Genomic DNA, 20967 nt, shown 5'->3' on the forward strand with positions numbered 1-20967 from the left:
TAGATGACCTTTCAGGTCCCTTTCAACTGGAACAATAATATTATAATGATCCAGTTATGTTGACTTTGCTGGATAGATGAAAAGAGTACAAACAAGCAAACAAAACCCAGTAAGGACAACAACCCCAAAACTCTGACTTCTGTTTCCCTCCCAAACCTAATTAAGCTTTGCACTTCTGACCCTGAATGAGCTTAAGTACCTGCAAGATTTTGCTGAGCATTTTCAACGCTTAACCTTTACTATTTTAGCTTTTTGGTAAGGAAGCATGTAATTTAAATATGTGCAGGTAAGAATCTAGCTTAATATTTGTTATTCTTTTCTAAACCTTCATAGTAATCAAACCCACATTTCATTGAGAGCTAGCTTATTTTATTGTAATGTATTTTGCTGTATTGTATTTTATGGTGAGACACTGTTTTGGTAAAAGATGTGACTTTTCATGAAGAATAAAAAAACATATCATTTTGTGAAAATCTCTTCAATACTTCCTATGACATTTTAATTAAAACCACTTTTGAAATGCTTTATTTACTGAAGGAGAACTGCATTTATAATACATGACACATTTAAAGATGAATTTAAATGGCATTTTCAATCATGTTTTCAGCAGAATATATTGTGCATGAAAATGGAACAAAATCCCAAATGGTGAATGTGTTGAAACCTATGAGATCAAATCAAATACAGAATTTTATATTTTTCATGAAATGCATTGCTTGACTTTTTTAACACATTACAGATCATTTTCAAAGAAGAGATCACAGTATGTCTTAATGTTTGTCTTGCTCTTTCACTAGTGTTTCTTATAAATAAATAAATATGTTCTATGCTTACAGTGGTATCAAATAAGTATACAGTCATAGAATCCAATAAGTATCTTGCTGATTGTTTGTAATTTACTCATGTAATTTTGAAATAATTTAGCTCATATTTGCCAGAGCAAATTATAAAGCAGCAGTGCACAGAAATGAGAATCTGAGCTGGATTCTATTTAAAATATACAAAAATAATCACAGAAGAGTCAAACAAAGCACATTGACTTTCATAGTTTCTAATGAGCAGAGCTAGAAGTCAGGAGAATGTTAAAAACACAAACAATAAAAATAAATTCTCAGCTATGTATGTTACAACGCACAGAACACCAGATCTGGAGGCAAAAAAATAACATTCCCCAGATACAAAGGTGGCACAATTAAAATCCAAAATGCTGGGTAAAACTTGTTTTCAACTAAGGGTTAAAAAAAAAAAAAAAAAAAATAGCAGGAAAACTTACTCACAATTATACTGATACATGGCATTAAACTTAGCTTTTCTTCCATACAATTAGCGTTTGTTGGTTATAGCAGTTTCAACACACCGTGATCAGCAAAGCAGACACTGACATAGGGAATGAATGTGAAATGCCTTGAGAATCCATTCCACTTCACAGGGTGATCACAGACTCTGCAAAAGCAAGAACAACTGATAAGTATTTGTGGGATTCCCAGAGATTTGCACATGTAAAGTTGTTTCTAATGGAAGGGTGACTGCTCAAGGCGATCCCAAAATGCGCAGTTGAGAGTGAAGTAGACAGTCTCAGAAAGACACATTTTCACTGATTCTAGTCTCAAATAATTTTGCAACAGGTGGACAAGATGAATGTAGAGACAAATCAGATTTATAAAGAAAACAGTATACTGTAACGTAGCACTTAAATGAGTGGATTTTGTGTTCTCTTCAACACCAGTCTTTCCTATACCGTGAGGAGAGTGAGTTTAGTTTTGAAAATACATTTTCCTCCAATATACACAAAGAAGCTGAAGTGTGATATTGATGTATTTCACTGAAGAGAATGTATCTCAGAAATATTTGTCTGTTTTCCATTTCTCTTCACAAAGAAGCCAGTAGGTCCCTTCATTTGATAGGATGAAATACCATATCATGTGTAGATGTCTACAGAATAAAAAGTTTACATCAACTAATCTAAACAGCTAATGTAAATGAAGAGGTTTTTTTTTTATATTACTATTTTTTAAGTGCATGTTTTTCTGTAATTGCTTTAACAGAAACCTCCTGGGATGAGTACTCAAAGAGTACTATAGGCCTTCAAGTACTATAGATTTCTGAGGTTAGGCAAATTGTATTTTTGCATTCACTGCCCTATAAGCCAGCTCTGGCTGTCTGTAATAAACATCACTGTTAAAAGTAGAAACAAACCTTTGTAGTGGCTGTGTTTATTCTGCTTGCAATTCTTTGCTCATACATATGCTTTGCGAGAAAATCTGGCTACTTGGTATCAAAGAAAAGGGAAGAGATGGAAAAATTGTCCGTTAATATTATCAAACCCATAACTGACAGCAACTTTCCTGTTGATGCTGAAAGCTTTAGAAGTATCCTGTTTAAATTACGCTTTATTGCAAATCAAGACAATGTCAAAAAAGAACAGAGATCAGACCCCTCCACCCAACATGCGCATATTATTTTTGCCAATTATTAAAATCATTCACAGTGAAATATTATTTAAATAATATTTTGAAATGAAACATCTTTTGTGTGCTGTGCTACATATAATACGAAGCATAGAAGATATTGCCTTGTATTCACATAAACACTACAAAGAGCTAACAGAAACACTCTTTAATAACAAAAGGTATTCTGAAGATGACATTCATCTCAGTTCATCTCAGCTCAATTAAGGTGTGAAAGTCTTCCCCTGAGAATAATGCCCCCAGGCTCTGGGCTCCTATTATACTAATTACAGATCTAATCAATACAGCCAGTAGATTTTCACGGTGAGGGTCACTTGAATAAAAACATCAACTTCAGAATGACTTAGATTTCACTGGCTGCTATTGACATGCATTATCTACAGAGGGATACTCAGGATGATGCAGAAACATACTCTGGGGACACACAAATGTTGCTATATATTTTCACTAATAGAAATTCTTCTAATATCCAAAACATATTTGCTAGAGTTTGACGTGTTGAAAGGCTCTGAAAAGGTGACAGTGAATGGTAATCATATAAACTTTCCATCCACTCCAGAACCATTCTGACTTTCCTGTTCACTCTTAACATTTAAAAATCTTTCTCTGAAGAGGAAAGGCTGAAGGTAAAGTGGAAAGAAAATAAACAGAAAAAGAGAAAAGAGATTAGTAAAAAGAGTAAAGAAGTAGAGAGGAGGGAAGGGAAGGGAAACAGGAAGGGGAAGGGGAAGGCAGAAAAGATGAGAGGAGATTTGTATTATATCAAATTTGTATTTAAAGCTGAATTATTAATATAATATTAATATATATAAACATCTTAATATAATATTTATCTTAACGTTATATAAATATTAAGACAGGGATCTCCTGGAAGGAGTCTAGGAAAGGGCCAAAAAGAGGAGAGGAGAGGAGAGGAGAGGAGAGGAGAGGAGAGGAGAGGAGAGGAGAGGAGAGGAGAGGAGAGGTATGTTCACATGTCTCTTTTGTCTTGGGAGCACAGCATTGGATACATTTCAGATGTTTCTTGCCAGTGCTGAGTAGAGGTAAAGACTCTTGAGTTAAAGACTCCTCATTGCACTCTACAACTTCCTCCTCATTGCACTCTACAACTTTCTCCTCGTTGCACTCTACAACTTCCTGAAGGGAGGTTGTGGTGCAAAAGGGTCTGGCCTCTTCTCCCAGGCAAACAGTAGGACCCGAGGAAACGGCCAGAAGTTATACCAGAGGAGGTTTAGGTTGGATATTAGGAGAAACTTTTCCTCTCAAAGGTTGGTCAGGCACTGGAATGGCTGCCCAGGGAGGTGGTGGAGTCGCCGTCCCTGGTAGTGTTCAATAGGCGCCTGGATGAGGAGCTACGAGAGATGGTTTAGTGCTTGTGGTACTAATAGGAATGGGAGGCTGGTTGGACTAGATGATCTTGCAGGCCGTTTCCAACCTTGTGATTCTGGGATTCTGTGTGATTCTGTGAGTAGAGGAAAGGCCTGTGAGCTCCCTTAGCCACATGCTGCCATTACAGAAATATCAACTAGTCAGATTTCTTAGTGCTGTCCTCAGTCATTCAAGCCAAGCAGTCAACAACTGTGTGGTGTACAGGCAATCATTAAGTAAATGGCTGATTCAAGTCAGTTGCTCACAAAGGCATTCCTCCTTATGAGGAATGTATGGGTGTGAATATAAACATAAATGTATGGGAAGGATAGAGGAGTGTGAGTTTATGTGTGTGCATAAACGTTCTTGTATATGGGAGAAAGAGAACGCAGCCTAATCAAATCCTGCAGACTTTGGACAAGCTTTGTCTCTGAAGACTCAGATAAAGAGCACCATATGCTTGATATGAAAGCAAACTTGACTACCAGCACAAGCCATTACTCTTGGCAGGCTCTGAAGCTACTGGGAATTATGAATCTTGATTTGCAGTCAGGGAAAATATTCAACATCACTAAAAACATTTAAATTAGAAACGGATAAACTACAGACTTGGCTCTTGAGTGTAACAAGAGGATCTCCAGACACAAACTAGCTACAAGATATGCTGGGCCATGAACCAACAAACTTAATGTATGTTTCTGGTTCAGCAAAGATAAAAATGAGTTATTTTCACTTACTGAAAAAGATTCTGAATTCTGTCACATGCTTATATTTTGAATGAAGTGTTTTCTTTATGAGTTGCTACAGTAATAATAAGTAACGCTGAGTGCAGGAGTTCTAGTCATGGACTATGCAGTCTTGTGTTAGTCTGTGCAGCTGAACTAAATTACAAATTCCAGAAAAAAAAAAAGAATATATATTAAAAATAACAGCGGGGCAGATCTTTGGAAACTTTGCAAGTAGAATCTTAAGTGACTTCAGGCTTTGCCTGTCCACATCAGTGAATCACTGCTATGATGATCATAGCCAGTGAAAGGACATCTAACCTGGTTCTTCTCATGCATAAAAGAAGAAGGCAGAAAATTAAAGATAAATGAGAAAAGATTCCGCTGCCATCAAATTGATAAAATTATCCTACCATGCAGGCTTACCAATCATTTTACTGGGAACCACAGTTATCAGGCAGGTGAGCTACTTTTGTCACCAAGAGACTTTAAGCTGCAGTAGGGACCTGAGCTATGGATCCATCCTACAGCCCTCTTTGGCTTCAGAAACATCTTTTACTCCTTTACAGATTGCTGCATAGACTTTGCTTATTTACTTACTCTAGCTCATTTTGCCTGTGAATTAAACAGCTAGTCTCATGGGAAGATAAATCTTCCACAATGAAAAAACAACTTGATCCTATCTTCTGTTGTTTTGAAACAAGTGACATCTCTTTCTTTGCTCTAATAAAATGTGATTATACAGATCACACTGCATAAATAAATTCTGATGGTATAGCTCCTAACTTTTTCAAATTTATACAGCCATTAAGACTTTTTCATAGACATTAACCTCAATAGACTTCCCTGTTTGAGAACATTCATTCAGATAAATTAACTTCATTGTTAATAGCAGTGGACCACAGACAACATCTCATTTGTGATCAAGAACCTAAACTCATCTGCAAGGCTGAAAGTGGTGATACCAATTTGGACATGAGGATCTCAGTTTTCTGCTTCTGAAAACCCTCAAGAGAATGCTGAAAGAAGAGCAGAAAACTTTGTTTACGTTTTTTCTGCCTCTAGTCTCCAGTAATATCAGAGAATAAAGACATGTATACAGAGCATATTAATTCTAAGAGCTATAGAAAATTCTTAGATTTACCAGACATAGCTGATATGCTTTGCTCAGAATTCAACAGATCACAAGCTTTGGACATACATATCAAATTTAGCCCTTTCAGATAATATTCCTCTGCAATTGTGTGCAGTTCATGCCATAAAAATAAGTCTCTTCCTCCTTGATTGTGCTTCAGGACTTATATCTTCCCTTCTGATCACCTTCCTCTATCTGCACCTGACATCATTATATTACTATACACATTAATGATCAATTACACCTTTTTGGGATAGAAAAAAAAGTATAAACAAAAGACAGAAGTTACAAAACGACTTCTAAGAGAAACCACAGTGTGTCTTGCATCTTCCAATCTAAAACTGATCAGACACCAGATGAGTCTTGGAACAGCACTACTGACATTGTGAATCTCCCAGGCTTATGCTTTTACCTGGGCCTTTGTGCAAAGGTACTGTGAAATGATGAGATTTTGCCTTCAGTAATCTTTTTCCATCAGCTAAAGTCATCACTTTTTAAACAGTCCTTCCCACTAATTTTGTAAGGAAATGATACCCACTTTTCGTTACAGAAATATTAGACATTTTTCTAGTGCACAATGCTCGCAGCAGAAAAAGCTGCTGTTCTATTCACTTACACTGGTCATTTCTCCTTATACTGTAATTTAACAACAGCTTCTTAAAATAGGACAGATCTAATAACACAGAAGCTTTTTTTTTTTCCAGGAAAAAAAGCTAGGTAGAAAGTGATGACATACTTCATGGTATATTGCTTCATAGTCATTTAGCCATATATTTCTTCCATGCATTCTCTTAACTGCATCATTGTGGCCCAGCAACCCTCTTTGATTCAACTTCACTGAACTGAAATGTGGAATCGAATAAGGCCATGCAGACCTATTAAGAATTCTGTAGCAGCGTCAGAATCTGCACATAAAAGTTGAAGCAGCACAATGGTGCTAGCTGAATTTTTATGTTTGTGGCATGACACACAATATATGATACAGGAAGGAGGGGAAGAGAAATAATTTTCCCCAACACCTTAATAACAAGTACTGCTATTTGTAGCATGTAGCAAGAGGATGTAGCAAGAATGTGAGAGTCATTCTTAAACTTCAAGAATTTTTGAATTATCTGGTGTTGAATAAATGCAATATTAGATAATGACATCACAAACTCTACTTTGACAAAAGCAAGTACGTAGCAAATCTCAGGAGCATTATGTTATCAGATGAAAACAGTGGAAAAATCTTTTTTGGAATAAATTGACCACACTTCTTCCCTTCTTTGTATGATTGAAAAGTCATTACAGAGTTCTATAACATGACAATATTTACTCCAAAATGCAATTGCTTTTCAACCTCCACTGAATTCTTTTTATTTGAGTTGTGGAGTTGACACAAACCCTGAATGAATTCTTTTGAAGCTGTGTGAGGTATAAAAATTGGATTCTGACAAGTACTTCCAGTAAATACTGACAAGAGCCCGCAGGATCTAAATGAAGCACAAATGTACGACTAATGTTATTCACCAAAGACTCACTGACATTTTACTTGCTTTTCTCCGGCCATTATTTTGCTCCATAGAGGTTCACTGCTTTCAACAATTTTTCTATACCTTCTGCTTTGTACCACTGACTATTAACACTGGCCTCACTACAAATTTTTCACCATGTTATATATAGGTTATCCCACGTGTCTACCAAAACAGGTTTTTTTCAGACTGTCTCTAATTGTCCCAGCTATAGACATCCCGGTTCAGTGCAAGGGAGCTGGACTAGATGACCTTTAAGGGTCCCTTCCAAACCAAATGAATCTATGATTCTACAGGTTACAAATAAAAGGTATGACATATGAAGATATATATGAAGCTGACATCCAGAAATAGCAATCTTTCTCTCCAATCAAAATGAGGTTAAGGAAAGAACTCCTTCAAGACTATCTAAAAGCAAGTCAGGAAAGAAAATGAATCAAAAAAGAGTTGAAAGTAAGGTTTTGCTTCTTCTCAAGGTCGCAACTCAAAGGCGCTTCCTTCCTCCAAAACATGCTTGCTTGTTTTCAGTCCATATTGTTGTTTTTGTAGAATCACTGTCCTCCTATTTCTAAAAGAAAATTCTTCTCAGTTTGGGTGTCCTTCATGACCATCCAATAAGAAACTGAACAACCTTATCTGGAACCATTTTCTTCTACAACACTCTATCCAGGGCAGTGGTCCTGTGAGGAGCCAGGAGCTGGATTCAATAATCCTTGAGGACAAGGGGAAATTGTTAACTGGAAGAGGGTGGATTTAGATTAGGTATTAGGAAGAAATTCTTTACTGTGAGGGTGGTGAGTCACTGGAAGAGGCTGCCCAGAAACATTGTGGATGCCCCAACTATGAAGGCATTCAAGGCCAGGCTGGATGGGGCTTTGAGCAACCTAGTCTAGAAGGAAGTATGCCTACCTACAGCAGGGGGGCTGGAACTAGAAATCTTAAAGGTCCCTTAGAACCCAAACCATTCCATGATTCTATGATACTTGCAGGCCCCTTTGGACCGGGGATATTCTATGATTCTAAGACAGAAATGCAGACTAGTGAAGCTCAAAGTGAGATAAGCAGTGGCAGAAGGGTTATCAGTTCATTTTGTTTCCTTGAATGTTGCCAGAAATGAATAATCTAAATCTAAGTGATGTTAAACAGATGGCACTAAATGACCAAAGAAAATAGCATAGTTTTTTAATCCATTCGTGAGCATTCTTTGCACTTTAATCTATGCTAGCTATGATGAACTACAAGATGCAGCCCTTTTCTTTCATTAATCTCTTTATTTTTGAAAGACAATTTGGGGCTGTTTAGCAGCTTTGGCAGCCCTGAGTGTAGAGGTGCTTTAGGTTAACAGTGAGATATTCTGTTACTTATGGGAGTTAAGAAAAAGAGAATATAGCACAGATATATTACATTTTCTGGCATTTCAGGACAGGATGGCTCCTCCTATTGCCACTAGGAACAAAAAGGTGAATATTTTGTACATTCTTTGGCAAGTGAGTGAAAGACAAAAACTGCTATCAAAGACAAGCAGGGACACCACTCCCAACGCATCTTTTAAATCAGAATTCTACAATAATGGAGGCAATTTGGAGACATTATACATAAAAAACATAGAGGCACCATTGGTTACATTGGGATTTTCTCTTTCTTACACCATCTTCAGAGTGCTAGAGTCTCACTTGCCCTGAAACAAGCCACATAACTTTTGGCCTGAGCAGTCACTGCTAATCTTTCCCTAGAAAGACAGAGCTCCCAGACACATTTGGCAGCTCCTGCAGTATGGAGGAAAGAGAGTGATAATGAACTTTATGAATAAGTTGCATTATTCTTGGAAGCACTTGGGCTAACACAGAAATGAGAGACATAAAACACTGGCCAGATAAGACATCGTGTGCTGGAGACTAATAGAGACTGCACAGCAGACCTGATGAGCTTGCACCAATTGGCAAACCTTATGTTCCTCTGGGAACACAAAGAATTACAGACATTTGACTTTCAGCTTGGATTAACTACCAGAAAGAAAAATGCTGACTCAGATTAAAATATGTCTGGTTGCGGGAAGAGACAATTTCAAGGAGATAGATGCTTAAACACTTGAGTACGTAGCCAAGACTGCTTAGTGTGCAAATCACTCAGTACCTATTCAGCGTATCATTATTATTTCACTATCCCTGAAAATCTGCCAAGAGCCATGGGGAAATACCAGACTTTCACCTTGTAGCAGCTTTTAAATATAAAACAAGCAAATCAGAGCTGTAAAAGGTGAAGGTAACCCTTGACTTCTCACTCACGTGTTAGTGGAGGTAGAGCTGATAATCCTTAAAAAGCCCACAGAAGATGCACAGCATGGTTAGCATTAAACTCCAACTATTTCAGCTAAGGGATCTGGAACTGTACACTGTGTGTTTTTCTTAAAGGGAATTTCTGGATGCGTAACTTGGTTTTGGCAGAGATAGAGAGAGTTGAAAAGCTGACCTCTGTCAGAAAAACATAATAGGACTATGTGCATTGTGTAGCAGTGCTACTGCCTTATACTGACGGATATTTCGGTGCAATAATACCTACTTTGGATTTGCCTGTTTTCTTGTGTTTCAACAACAACAGCAACAAAAGAGATTGATTCTAGCAATGGTGACAGACAGAATGGACAAAATTCTTAGTACTGGAATTAAAGCAACAATTTATGTTCTCATAAAGATTGGAGCTGGAAATAAATTGCTGTACATAAGACTGATTTAAAACAGAATTAATTAACTCTATGTATGTCAATATACTGCTATTTTGCTATCATTTGAACACAAGCTATTACTAACTCAGTTGATGATGCTTTTACACACATATGTTGGCATTACTCATAAATATGGCACCAGGGCTGAATCACTGAATGGAAGTGCACTTCACATGGTTGCTTCACTTATGCACTAAGTACAAATTAATGCAAAAATGTCCATCGGAAAGCAGATGTTTTAGGAGACACTGGGGATAAGAGGGGGATAAGAGAGGATAAGATAATAATCTATTTGTCTGTTTGTATTAGGGAAAAGGCTTATGGTGGACAATCATAGATATGTTAGTGAGTTCATAGTGACTCTATTTTTGATATTTACATATAACACTGCTATATCTTTTGGATGTCTCGTCATTCTGCCTGAATTTGGTCCTCAGTTGCCTATTCATAAATGAGAGCAAGAAAAATTGAGATGATATTCACTTTGACCTCTCTGACCATGTTTCTCTCTGTGCTGGTGAAATATTCTGTCTCCATCCCACCTTTAACTTGATCTGTTCAAGGCAACAATAGCCTGAAAGGGAATCTGAGATAACTGATTCAGGTTAACTTATTTAAAGTTAAGTGAATTTAATCTTAATCCTGCTTCTTTTATGCTTTCCTTCTCAAATAAATACCTTTCTATTATCTCTCTCTTTCTACAAGGTTTTAAGTGTTTGTCTTGTATATTTTCTTTTTAATTAATTTATCAGTGACCAGTTACACTAGTGCTGCATCCACTAGTAAAAAGAAAAAAAGCCTACCTTCATAAAAACGTGCTCTGGAAAAAAGTTCTGTTTGTATGTCGGCTTTCTTTGTGGATTTGATGGTTTTGGTTTGGTTCATTTAGGTGGGTTTTTTTTTTTTGTTTGTTTGCTTTTTTGTGAACACACTGTGCACAGAGAGAAGCTATGAAATAAGCCTTTTTACAGATAAAAGCCTGAGAAATAAAAGGTAAAGGAATAACAAAAGGGGTACACATTTAGATCTTGGATATCACAATTCAAGAGGTCTTTGACATGCTCAATATAGAAGTGAAAAAATAGTCCAGAAAAAACACAAGAGACTAAACTGTAGGGAATTACTAAGAATCCATGAAATGGAAAGAGGCTCTGAATTTATCTACTTTTTCAGTTACCTGAAATGCACAATAATTGTGATTGTTAATGTGCAGCCTCCTCCAACTGACACAACTGAAATTTTCTTAGATAACACGATTAGCAATGAATACTGGCACTGCTCTCAGCCTGGTTACTGGCTGGCACATTCAGTGAGCCTACAAACCCTCACACAAACCAAGCAGCAGTTCCTCTCTCCGACATCAAAATTCATTCTCATGACCAGAATGACAGTGGTGTTGAAGGAAAAAAGAAAAACAAAACAAGTAAACAAGTACAGAAATAACAAATCCATAATATTTATAGTCAGTTCTTTGCTCTGCTCTTGACCTGAATTTGACAGTAATTGGAAGCATCGGAATAATCTCAAATTAGACTTTGCAAGTCTCTATTTAGAAGTCTTTTGTGGCTAAAGGTTGAGACTGATGTGACTCGTGATTGTATGACAGTCATACGTGAGTGTCACCAGTGCTATGGTTGGCTGCCTACTGCAGTTATTTCCCCAGGGTTCTTATATGTCACAGTCACTCAGTGTTACTTCATACTTATTGTGTAGTGATATGAAGTCACCCGAAGACAAAGCTAAGCCTCACTTTCTTTTGAAGATTCATAAGTTTTGGGGTATAATCCATGGAAACACATGTTTTCTTCAGCCACTGTGAAATTAAGCCCTCAGCACACACAGCCCTTCACTCTCCATAAATCTTAGGCTAGTAGAACACTAATTAGGGGAAGTCTAATAAATAGCAATGATGCTAGAGCATTTTGCAACATGGTCATTGCTTAAATTGATACTAAATTTCTAGCTTCATCAGTGATGCAACTAAACACATTTAATTTTTCATTTCAATTGATTATCAAGCATACGCAGTTAGCTACTTTATCTGCATGGAGCTAGTCTACAAAATGGACTAATGAAACAACAAGCCCCAGCCTGGCTATGCTCTTAAGTCTCACTGCATTTTTTTTTTTCCTGCCTTCCCTGTATTGCACACTTACTTGTTTGGAGGTAGATTTCTGCAGCATGACACCCAAGTCTGTTATTTTAAGTGGCATCTAAAAGCATACAACTCCTCTGGATTTTCCACCCCCCCCCCCAACAAAAGCTATATTGCAGCTGCATCTTGAAATAAACAACTTCTTCCTCCTCTGTAACAGATGGTGCTGTGTAACCCAGACTACAGACACATCTGTAGCAGCAGTAATGAAGTAGGAATGCTGGGCAGACTGGGGTGAGAGGGATGGTGAAAACTCAGGAGACCATATTTCCTGCTAGTCCCAACAGTAAAGATGAAGGAGACGTCAATCATTATGAGAATGATGGGGTTACTCAATGATACAAGTCAGTCTGTCTTTTAGACAAGCTTCATCTCCTTTTTTTTTTTGGGGGGGGGGAGAGGAAATAGTATTTAAAAAGAAACTGATTCCACTTACACGGCACTTACCTAATTAAACCTCAAATGCAGAAATCTCTGTTTTATCAGAGATGCACTGTGATGCTCACCACCTAAGGCTATGCCTCAGCCATATGGTACTTTGCAGAAGGAGCCCTTTTTACTTTTTCATAGGTGGGTGCATACTCGATACTGGAAAAGTGAAAGGGGATGAGAATGAAAGAAAATACAAGGAAAGAGAAACAAAAAAGAAAGACAATGTTCAAAGGATGAATTCTTACTGAACTCTTCCCTTTCCTGCTCAGAACAGCTGGAGGTTTTGTTTCTTCCCCAGAATGAACTTCTGTTGTTTTCCAGACCCTTGGACTCTGACTGATAACAAACCTCTTCACAGGAGAGTTGTTATGTGAAGGGTTGTCCTTATTGGGCTTTCCAGAAGAAATACCACTACTGATTTCAATGTCTTCCAGCCTAAGTAACAGTTGCATGAGTTTAGAAGCAGGATTAAAGTTTTTAAAGTGTTTCTTCTGCTGCACTTTCCCCTCTGGAGCCATGCTCACACTGTGTATTTTGAACTCAGTAAGTTTAAGGCTGTATCAACAAATGGTTAGAAGATCTCAGAGGAGAAAATCAGTGCTGAAGCATGTTGAAAAGGAAACCTGGTAAATATTGATTTGGCGTGGAATCAGAAAAGAGAGGTTTATTTCAAAATAAGCAATAGGGACACCTAACTTTAAGACAGGTCCCGATATAGAAAGAATGCACTTTTAATAGCAGACATTGTATTCCCAAAATTAGACTAGTAGCCATAAGGAATATAGGTTTAAAGCAATATGCTTCAATTTATATTATGGTTGATACCCCTCACTACAACCCTGGAGTGTGTCTGAAGAAGAGCAACAAAACTGGCTAAGGACCTGGAGCACAAGTCTTACGAAGGGCAGCGGAGGGAGCTGGGATTGTTTAGTCTGGAGAAAGAACGCTCAGGAGAGACCTTATCACTTTCTACAACTACCTGAGAGATGGTTTTCACAAGCTCAACCTCTTCTCCCAGGACAAGAGGTAATGGCCTTAAATTGTGCAGGGGAGTTCCAGGTTGGATGTTAGGAACAAATTCTTCTCAGAAAGAGAGGCAATACATTGGAGCAGACTTCCCAGGGAAGTCATTGTCCCTGGAGGCATTCAATAAACATGGAGACGTGGCACTGAGGGACATGGTTTAATAACATGATGGTGATGAGTTGATAGCTGGACAAGATGATCTAGAGGTCTTTTTCCAACCCTAATGATCCTATGGTTCTATGACATACAGGTTTTCAAATTTTGTTCCAATATCTGCCATTTCCTTCAATGGAATGAACGTCAGAGCTGTGTTCACAGCTCTGGTGCCTGAGCCAGAATGATGCATGACACATCACTCCTTACCATCCTGTGCTACAGTACATCTAACAAACAGCATTCCTTTCATTGTATGTATTTGTTTTCCATTTTCTATGGTAAGTATAATTTCTTTCAAAAATACATGGCAACCTGCTGGCAACCTTTTATTCTTTGGTGATTGATAGAGACTACATTCAAGGGGAATGTGAAAACACAGCAAGCAGACCCACTGGATTATGCAATGAACAAAGAAGAGTTGGAATCTTCAGCGCTCTGTCTTCACCATCCAAGATGGCACTTCCGATAATTTGCTCTGCAAACATTACTGCACTGACTTTGGACTGTATTACCCAGTTACACATCTACTGTATCCTTGCATTACACAATATATAAGGTATGTGCTCATGATAAAATAGTCTTTTCCTATAAAACCTATGAATCCACAAGATGTGTTTAATATTTATCTACTCAGTGATTTTTACTGTTCGTTCTAAATTCCGATGTTCATTATTTTACCATAAAAAAGAATGTCTTATGAATGTATTATCAGAGCATTAATTCCTTTATGAAGGAACTTTCTTGTTATTTTAATGTTTCATCTGAATTCTTCATGAAGCAAATTATAATTATCGGAGATTTTGTTTCATTATTATTTATTATTCTCCGCAATAGCTCAGTGTTTTATAAGGCAAAGCTGGATGCTTCCAACAAAGCATAACTTTAATTCTGGTACCTATTCAATTTCCACTCCTGAAAATAATAAACAGAAAAGTTTTAAAATGTCTCCATTTCTTTAGCTTTTTTTTTCCCCAAACTGTCAGATTTTGATGCCCACCAGGGCAAATTAGAACTTCTCATGACTCACTTTGCAAATCTTCTATTAAGCCCTATAGGTCACACTAGACACGTTATCAAATTATATCCTTAAATCATCTTCAATTCTTACATTAAAATTCAATGTTATGACTTTTTCAGTTCCTTTATTGCTTTTATTTTTATTGTTTATTGTTTTATTTTATTATTTTTGTTTTATTTATATACTACAGTGACTAATCTCAGACATTAGCATCTTTCCTTCATATTTGCATTATCACTTATTGAAAGAGCTGCCATATATATGTAAGGAATCATCTGACTACAATATTCTGCCTTCTGCCAGCTCACCATGGACTTAAATGCAACAAGTTGTATTACAAGCCTGATCCTAGCAGGTGATCTGGTTCAGCCCTCTTTGTAGTCAACGAAGAGAAATAGGCATGACTTCAGAGCATGATTCTACTGACTCATTTCAGGGGCCTACTTTGGGAAAAGAAATACAGTACCCTAAAGTGTCTGTCTCCCTCCAGTGGTTATAGAGAGAATCTAGGCAAACTGTCCAGAGTAGTATCAGGTAAGAGAAATTTCAGCACCTCCTCAGCTAAAAGCAAAGCAAGACTCCTGTGAAACACCAAATAATTGCTATTGGAGCTGGTCTCAGGTTACCATCTTTAGAAAGGCAAAGGTTTGTTTTCTATTCAGTTACCTTTTCTAGGATTAGATTTTGATAATAACTGGCAAAATTCATTGCATTCTCCAGATAAAAGGAAATACTGAAGTACAATAATGCTGTTCACTGTTTTCAGAATTTTCCAAATGCACAATGATATTAGAAACTCTCTTCTTTCAATCCCACACACGGAATTTAAGATCCATGCACCTGTACGGAATGCAACAGCAGAGAGCTATATCCCTGAATAGCCTCCTAGGTCAGTTTTGTTTTGATTAGTTTGTACTCAATAATTCAACTATGGAACCACAGAATATTCTGAGTTGGAAATGACTCACAAGGATCATTAAGTTCAACTCCTGGCTCCACACAAGACCACTCCAAATCCAAACCCTATGTCTGAGAGCACTGTCCAAATGCTCCTTGAACTCTGGCAGCTCAGAGCTGTGCCCACTGCCATGAGGAGCCCACCATGCTCACCACTCTCTGGTAAAGAACATTTTCTGGGCATTCAACATGACTCTTCCCTGACACTTCTCCATGCTGTTCCCTCAGTTCCTCTTGCTTTCACCAGAGAGCAGAGCTCAGCGCTGCCTCTCCTCTCCTTGTGAGGAGCTGTAGGTTGCCATGAGACCTCCCCTCAGCCTGCTCTGCTCTGGGCTGAACAAACCAAAGGACCGCATCCACTCCTCATACATCTTGACCTCCAGACACTTCACCATCTTTGTAATCTTCTCTCTTAAGAATTTTAGTTGAGAAGAAATTGTTGTGGGTCAACCATACATAGGACCAGAAAGTCCCCAAGTCTAGTGTGCGGCTGACAGAGCCAGTACCAGCAATGTATTTGCCTCACAAATGCATTTGCTTTCTTTCTTTTTTTCTTTCTTTTTCTCTCTCTCACAGGATTATCTTTTCAGGTCTTTTCTAAGCTGTACATCCCGAAAGAAAGAAGAAATACTTTTCCCAGTCAGCAGCTGTGATGAACCCTCTCATGGAAACAGGAAAGCAAGCATTGTGCAGGAAACATTGAACCAACTTTGTATGGCTGACTGTAATGCCGTTGTAAATACAGAGTCTCTTCTTCTCACAATAGAAGCGCTTTATGCTTAACATAACTCAGTTTATAGCGCCAATGCACTGCAAGGCTGGTGTAAAATGGCATTAAAGTTAATTAGAATCAGGCCTAGAGACTCTGATACTTGCTTTCTGTTGTGCTTGAAATTACTTGTGCTGTTTTATAGTAATGTTTAAAAGCCAGTACAGAGAAATTGTAAGTGCTGTCTCCCATCCATCCATCCATCCATCCATCCATCCATCCATCCATCCATCCATCCATCCACTTGTCCATCAACACAAGTGAAATACAATGCGGCAGTCATTACAGAATCTAAGCCCTGACAGAATTGAAACAACAATTAATTTGGCCAATTAAATTTAAATGTTGATACAGCATTTGCTTTAAATTCACGTCTTACAGATATTTCAAATCAACAACTTATTCAAAGGCAAAAGTTTTCATGACCATAATTCTATATTCATTTTGTGAGTAAAATTTAAGCAAAGATAGGAATGATATTAATTAAATATTATATTGTGCACATTTCAAAATGCTGATAGAGAGTATTTGGCCTTGCATACAAAAAATGCTTGGGGAAAACAGAAATAGATTTCCTTTACCTTCAACCATAGTAATCTTCTTAAGACTTGCACCTCATTTGATTTCATTTGATTGTTTCTGCTTAGCTAAGGATTTTATTTACTACAATGGTAGTTTTTTGGTCTTTTGTTTCCAAAGTTGATTGGAGCCAAACAAAATTGTGAAAAATATCAATATTTAATCAGTTCTACTGTTACTATATCAAATACTCAGATCTAACAGGTACTCTCAGAACCACATTTTGCAGATACACTATACTTGTGTAAGACTGGACAGCAACATGAAAGAAATCCACTAATAAAAATATACTGATATTGTTTGACTGTTTTCTCACTGAAAATGAACATTTTAACATAGACAAAACCAAATAAAAAATAGTAATAATAACAATGGTAATAATAAAACAATAAACCTATAAGACATTTTCAAGTGTAATGAAACTTAAGGCTGGTGATAATATGCTAAAAAAATCCTGTTGAAGCAAAATTTTGTATCATGGAATAAATTGAGACTACTTGGAATGTTACAGTAGGTAAGACACAGAGGAATGTGTTCACAGCCCAGCGACACAATTACATACTCTAGGTTAAAGGCAACTTCAATACAGTAGAAAAAAAGGACAGAGTAATTCCAAGAATAAAGACTATGTAGAAAATACTGCCTGATCTCCAAAGTGCAGTGCAGACAACCACATCAAATCTTTAATATAAGCAGTTATATCAAACGAAAATAGATCTTTTGGAAACCCAAGCGATTCTGATTCACTGTTCACAGAATTTGAACCACACACACAAACATAAATATTTAGTATGATCCAGTTTTTTAATTAACTATTTATTTATTTATTTATTTATTTTTAAATAAAGCAGATGTTAGAGGAAGAGACTTGAAGAGAGGAAAAATAAAATTTATGATAAAGACAGCAGAAATTCTTTCCTGATGGTAACAAACACTTCATGCCTTGAAACACAAAGACTGACAATTTTTATATTTTCAGTTTAGAGGTAGGTGAAATTTACTCCCTACCAGTATGTGTTAATCAGCTCTGAGAATGCATAACATGTTTGCATAAGTTGGTGGCTTCTCAATTTTCCAACTTCACATTGAGCAGTACAGAAATTCCGAGTATTACTATACTTTTGTCTGATTTGTCTGATTCGTTTTCTCATTTTTAACATGTGCTGACAGTACAACTGTTTTCTTTGTAGAACCTGGTTCTAAACCAAAAGAAGTGATTTTCAAGCCCCGAGAAACAACTTATCATAAAGAAAAGTAAAAGAAAAAAAAAAGACAGCTTGATGAAGCAAATTATCCCTTGAAGAATTCACAGTTACATGGGCTACTCTTACCTATGTCACCAGAGCATCACACTTTGACATATTCATGAAATGTTATGCAAAAGAAAAGCTAAATATTCCTTCACTGGCACATCCAGCTCCTTCTGCCATATGTCATTTCCCTCCTCATATTTGCATTTGAAAGCCTTCTTTTGTACTGCCTTCATATCATAGTTAAGGAAGAGACCTCAGAAGAGATGGCTTGAAAGAGAAACATCTGTCATGGGCCCTGGTGTGACATGGTAGAGGTGGCTTTGTGGAATTGACAGTTCATTAAGAGTTGAAAGGCGGGTGTTTTTTTTTGCTACTTTCATTCACTTTTCTGCACTGCTCATGCTAGGCCACAAAGTCTTCATCTCTTGTGTATTTTTGAAATACATGCTATGTTCTACTATTTATATGGACTGTGTCTGAATGTAAATGTAAACTTAGAAGTCTTAGAGGGAAGTTTGGCTACTGGCTTATCCCTGAGGAATAAAAAATCCTCTATGATACTCCTGTTTTAGGGATGACGGGGGCTATCAAATGCATTATTAGATATAGAAGGATCACATGGGCCCTGGAATGACAAAAATTCAGGTCTCACTTCTGTGTTCTACAATACGGAACACTACAATGACTAAAAAGCTCTTGTTCTGTTCTGTCAAGAGTTGTGGTCAGCAGAACAGATTTGACGAAAGCAGTGCATCTCAATTTAAAGCTAATTGTAGCCAACCTTGAGAAAATACTGAGCTGAGGACAGTGATGTCAAATCAATTTGGGAATCAAAATTTCCAGCTGAAAAATAAGAACAAAGAGCTGGAATCACAGTTTCCTAAAGATTTTGAAATTGATCCTAAAAGCCAAAACCCACTAGGATTCCGAGTGCACGGAAAGTTCTTTTATCTGTCTGAAAAACTACAGTCCTGCTGGAGGAGGTCATATTGTCACTCCCAAGGTCTCCCACAGTATTTTTGTGTTTTTAAAATAACTGTAAATTGTGGGATGTTCTTGTCTTCTTTACATAAAACATTAGAAAGGGAGAATAGAGTATTTTATTTCCTCTTTCATTAAGTGCCTTGTTGCAAATAAAGTCGTTAAGACTGATTAAGTGATAACAATGAAAATTTCTATAATAATATAAGAAACTCGAGAAAGTACTGGGAAGCGTTAAGTCTGTGTAGTTTTGTGTCCCAATTCTGCTGCTTTTATTTCTTTGTGTAGTTTTATCAAGCATACTTTCTGGCATAGAGTAGCCAAGAATTACTTTGAATTCTACAGCATTTGTGAACGTAAATGAAAATGTTGGTTTTTAATATTAAACCCCATTGACAACAGGCTGTATCTGGATTTTGTTTGTGTTTGAAAAGCAATGTGTTTGAAAATGGCAAATAATAATAATAAAACTTTAATTACAGCTTGAAACTAAATTGGAATCAAATTCTCCTTTGACTACTGAATCATAAATGTGGAAAATTTTATGTTGCAAAACTAATCATTTTTTTTTGTTTTGTTTTCTTTTTGTTTCTGTTCTGGTAGCTGCATTGATCAGACTTAACCGAGTAAAGAATAAATATCTATGGTTTGGTTTATGTTTTTTAAAAACATAGGCATTTGGCTCCTCATTGCATCTCTTTAGAAAAAAAAAGGTTTATTGTGTCTGCAGCATCATTCAACCCATCTGGCACAAACTAGCTGCAAAGTTCATTAAAAAACAGTGTGGTATCCTATCCTATGTGCTATTCTGACTGGTTACTTCTACTCCCATGCTGAAAGCAGTCAACAATGGGAGTTTTTTTGTTTTTGTTTTTTGTTTTCCCCAGAAAATTCTGAAAAAGATAGGAATTTAAGATAGGAACTTATTTAGATGAATATTTCATCACCTGGTTTACTCCTCCACTCTGAACACAAAATGTTGCTTAAGCAGCACTTGAAGGCAGCCAGCCACCTACAGAACTTCTCCAGGCAGAAATCATAAGCATTTTTTGAAGTTAAACAGAAATAGAACAGTGACATTTTTCCATTTTGTTCCCTTAATTGATACTCAAAGTACAATTTTCTGTGCTGTTCTATCAACCAGATGCCCTTGTCTTCCACCATCTTACTACGTTAATGGAACCTGACGTCCTCCTTGTTGTTTCTTACTGCATTTGTGTGACTCACTGTGCAAAATAAAAATGCATTAAGAAAAACAGAGGTTGTGTTAATGGCAAAGCTATGAAATTCCCTTCATCTAATTGCATTCAGGTTCTTTCAATGCTAAGTCTCTTGATGTTGCCTTCATATGCTATGAGCATTCAGCCATGAAGCCACGTACCAGCCAACGCATCAATTTTGGTAGAAATCCTGCTAGGATAAAATTTTCAAATTTGCTTCAGTACCTGAGGAAGTAAATATGGATCCATGAAAACTTCTGAAGATATGAAGGCTGCATGATTGCTTTTGAACACTTTACTTCACAGTTGAAAAGCTGTCCAGAAATGACAAATAGCCACAAAATGTCTGTGCAGCATTTCTAATCAGCTGAACTTGTGATCCTAGCTACCTGAAGCACTGGATCTAAGAAAAGACTAAGAGAAAAGGAAGCAACACTGCCATTGGTTATTGCTGTTAAAGCTCAACTGCACAAATAATGGCATACAGGAGAA

The 20967-nt window shown here is 37.0% G+C and overlaps 1 protein-coding gene across 5 annotated transcripts in view; it reads right to left on the minus strand.

The window, feature by feature from the left end:
• Positions 1 to 590: 590 nt before the first annotated feature.
• TSNARE1 (t-SNARE domain containing 1) overlaps positions 591 to 20967 on the minus strand; it is a 461696-nt gene continuing 441319 nt past the window's right edge. For all 5 annotated transcript variants that reach the window (XM_042870286.1, XM_042870289.1, XM_042870288.1 and 2 more), the window contains one exon: positions 591 to 1443. The gene's annotated coding sequence lies outside the window, so the exon portion shown is untranslated. The remainder of the gene's footprint in view (positions 1444 to 20967) is intronic.

The sequence above is a fragment of the Lagopus leucura genome, unplaced genomic scaffold, assembly GCF_019238085.1.
Source record: "Lagopus leucura isolate 7727_CA_CO unplaced genomic scaffold, USGS_WTPT01 Super-Scaffold_100002, whole genome shotgun sequence".
Lineage (NCBI taxonomy): Eukaryota > Metazoa > Chordata > Aves > Galliformes > Phasianidae > Lagopus > Lagopus leucura.